Source organism: Haplochromis burtoni, unplaced genomic scaffold, assembly GCF_018398535.1.
Source record: "Haplochromis burtoni strain Fernald_Lab_line unplaced genomic scaffold, NCSU_Asbu1 Contig_96, whole genome shotgun sequence".
Taxonomy (NCBI): Eukaryota; Metazoa; Chordata; class Actinopteri; order Cichliformes; family Cichlidae; genus Haplochromis; species Haplochromis burtoni.
The window spans coordinates 1,067,060-1,071,249 of NW_024582457.1; the positions used below are offsets into that span (position 1 = coordinate 1,067,060).

At 38.1% G+C, this 4,190-nt stretch overlaps 1 protein-coding gene across 1 annotated transcript in view; it reads left to right on the forward strand.

The window, feature by feature from the left end:
* plpp4 (phospholipid phosphatase 4) overlaps positions 1-4,190 on the forward strand; it is a 58,819-nt gene that overhangs the window by 31,268 nt on the left and 23,361 nt on the right. The gene's annotated exons all lie outside the window — the stretch shown is intronic.

Here is a 4,190-nt window from a genome sequence, read left to right on the forward strand (position 1 = left end):
ACACACACACACACACACACACACACACACACACACAAACACACACATAAACGTTTAGCTGGGAGATTACTTTCAAACTTGCAACTCAACTTCCAGAAAAGCTGGAGCTTTGTATAAAATTAATTAGAAAAATGTAATAACTTACAGAATATTTAAACCCTGTCTTACATTAAAGGATCCAAGGACACATATCGAATGTTGAAACAGACGTTTTTGTTATTTTTTATCCGATGCCAGCAATCTGACAACCAAGGAGACCAAACACTGTAGTTGAGAAAATGTTTCTTTTCATGAGCTCTAGATTGCAGTCAGACCTGTTGAGTAAGACTTTTCTTTCATAATTCTTAAGCACAGACTTTCAGATACTATTTATCTGCTGGAGATAGTGTTTTAGGCCTGCCACGTCTTCTTTTGTCTTTCATGCGTCCAGTTTCCTCAAATTTTTTAAGGAGACACTGCACATCATGCAGAGATATGCCAAAGTTTCCACTCATAGCTCTTTGGGAATTAACTTGCAAAAATGCATTGTTATACCTGTCAGAATGGGTTGTCTTTCGTACATTCAACTAAGTTAAAAGTTAAAAATTTCAAAATTTGTTTTGCTGTCTTCATATTATTCTCAATTAAATGTTGGGTTAAATACATTTGCAAATCACTGTGATTTTATTTACATTTCACACTGTGTCTCAATTCTTTTAGAAATGACAATGGAAACTTGCCTGAAGTTTATCCAACTAAGCCATTTGGCTCTTCTGTGTGCCTTATTGCTTCACTGCATAACTAATTAAGGAACAATTCCATTACTTTTTTTTTTCTCTAAATCACTTTCTGTCACAGTGGCGCAGCAGAAGAATGTATTCCCGAGGCCACGATTCTGCCCACAGTGCATTGTAAATCAAGCGCTTTCGAATAAGAAGCTCATATTGTTCTTTCTGCTGTTGTATGCTAAATCTCCCAATTGTTTCAGCACGATAGAGGAAGAGCAGATGTTGGGAAATAATTTTGCTTCATTTCTTTAGCTGTGGCTGCGCTCATCAGATTTGGGATATGCATCAAGGAGAGATGGATAGGAGCCGGTGGTGATAAATTGGCCCAAATGCCGAGTTTTAACGATGAAGAATGGGGACGAGGCAAATTTCATTGCAAATGGGCAGTTGTGCTGTCTTCTGTAAAAAGAAAAAATAATGTAGACATTAGTAGCATACATTGTCTCCACTCAGCCTAAATGGCCCTATACAATTGCATAATTTGCAGAAAAATCAGACTAACCGCCTCCATTAAATCTTTCTTAAAGGTTCTTTGCCAACAATAGTTACCTTTACATATTCACCTTGAGGTCTGTTGTTGGCTTAATCTATTATGCTTTGGCCCCTGTAGAGACGTTTATCACTTTGCTCAATACTGCTCCTACAGAGGGTAAACAGAAGCTGATAAAACAAAATGAAGTACTCCCCAGGCAGCCAGCAGGCGGTGCTGAGTTCAGGGCATTTGCTGTGCCTCCTCTTTATGGGCACTTAGCTGTCTATTCTTGCCAGAGATTATGTCGGTGGGCTCAGCGGAGCCTTGATGAGTCTGCTTTTATAGAAAACTTTCTGTGGTGCATTTCCTGATGTGGTGGCCTTTTTTGTCACTGCTCCTCTGCTGCTTTCTTCTCTGTGTCTCCTCCTATAGCTTCAGGTCCTGTGGTCATTTGCAGTGCCTGTTTGATCTTCTTGCAGTGAGCAGAATAAAGATGAGCATTTAACAGGAAATAAATATATAAAAAGGCCATAATTCAGACCTTTCAGACATTTTGACCATCTGAATGTGCCAATTCTATCTTTGACGCAGCCCACCCCTCTCCACAGTTCTTTCACAACTTTATGAATCAGTTTGCCTGCAGATATTTTCCTGGATGACATACCGAGGACTTTTTTTTCTCCGCATTGTCTCTTGATGCGATCAGCATGGCCCTTCCTTTATCAAACACAGAAAAGATCTTCCATCACCATCTTGTAAATGTGTTCGCTGCAATCTGTAAATTACAATAAAGGTGAAATTAATTTCCAGGTACTTCTATCCTCAGAAAGAAGAATGAATTATGTGTTTGACTTTTGGAGCCTAGAGCCTTAAAGTGCACATAAACTACATTGGAATTTCACATTTTAATAAATTATATCACTTGGGGGAAAAAAGAAAAAGATGAGGCAAAAAATTCAATCTGAATTTCAGGCCAAAGGAAATCCCGTGTGGGCAGCATTGATTTGTTAGAAGAGATTTGATACAAATTCTCCAAAAGAAAGCAAAATATTACATGTCCAAAAGGCATTTGATTTCGAGCTTATGAAAGCAATCATTTCCACTGAAGAGAGAGAAAAAATGCAATGAAAATACAATGCCATAATAAAACTGAGTCGGCCATTGTCCGTTGTTTCAGAATACGGCTGCAACTCAGTCAAGTTATTACTGGGGACCGAGTGGCAAAACTTCACAGCATCCATATTGTTTTTATTCACCATCGCCTTCTTCTATTCTTCATCATCTGTCTTCTTCTGTCTATGCTAGTCCTAAAGCATATGGTTAAAAGTTCTGCAATTTGGCACACTGATTAGTGATAGTGGAAAACATAAAAATGGAAATCAGACCAAGTTTCATGTCTGAGCACTCTAGCACCATCAACAGGTTCAATATTGAGATTCCTTTAGGCCTCAGTCCTCGGCCACCTCTGGTTGCAAGGAACACATTTTTTATTCCCCAGCTGGTTGGCGAGTGGTATGGAACCAAAATCACCAGGTGAAGTTGGTTGCAAAGTGGGTGGAGCACCAAAAAGCTCCTTGTCATTGATTTGGTCACTAGCGGTGACGTGTAGTTTGCATGGAAGACAACAGCTTCTCTGCAAAGTGTATCATAAACTGGAACAGGAGATTGCTCACCTTCAAAGTAAAATATGTGTCTTAGTGTTGCAACCAACATGTTTCAAAAGGTTTTACTTTGAAGGTAAACAATTTTTGTTTACAGTTTGCATTTTATGTGTTCATGGGTTAGCACAGTAAGCAGTTAGCCAATATTTGCAGACAGAGTGTACACCAATGTCTGTTACCTGTTACAGCAAACCAAAGCAGCTAAACAGAAAGCAAGTATTCTGGGCTTCTTCCTGAGATCTTCCCCAAAAAGTGTGTCATGTGACTAGCAGGGTTGGAGCAATAATAACAAAAACTAACTGAAACAAAAGAAGATTTTTTATGAGCCTTAATGCATTAACCATTTTTTGTCCTGGTTTAAAATGCCCTGTTTCTCTTTGCATTAACTAAAAACAATCTTTAGGTTTTTTGGTTTTTTTGCCCATCCAAGACAGGTAGTATTAAGCAGTCCAGCTAAAAGTTGATGCCTACGTTTTTCTTAAGTTCTACCTGCCTGTCTGTGACTAATTCAAAGAAGGAGACTCGCACACATTTATGTGCAAGAGTAACTAACAAAACACTGGAAAGAGAAGCTTTGCACTATCTCACACAGAGGAAATATGACTTCATTCTCTGCTAAGAACACCATTACTCCAGTACATTACGTCATATAACAAATTATTACTTGCTGGTATAATAATGCTTAAAATCTCATTATGGGATCTTTGAAGTTACACAATGAAAATGAGAGTTACAAAACCTGCAGAGAGAGAGATGCAACTACAGTACTGAGCTTGTTCCAGCTTATTTTCATCCCTTAAAAACATACATACATATGCGTCTGCTTTCTTTAAATTCATAACACATATGTAATTTAAAATCATAAAATAAAACATGACTCTAAATTGTTCATATTAATATATGCTACAAATCTCAAACCACTCTTAGTCTTCACATCCATACAAACCTAATGTATGCATTTGGCAGGAGCATGCAAAGTTAGTATAAGGTTAATATTATTATTATTATTATTATATGTGGAACAGCAAACTTTAATGGACCCATATAAAGAAGTGATTACACACCAGAGCAAGTCTGTGCATGCTGTGCATTCTAACATGACCCATGAAAGAAAATATGTGTTGCTATCTTCAGGGAACGTGTGCCTAAAACTCATTAAGAATGTAATGACTGGATGCAAGATAAGCCTTACAGAGCGACAGGTAGATCATTGCAGTATTTAATGATCCAAGAGCGCCGCGTGCGCTCCTAATGGAGGTTCAGTTCGTCCATTTGTGTCTGTATCTAAGG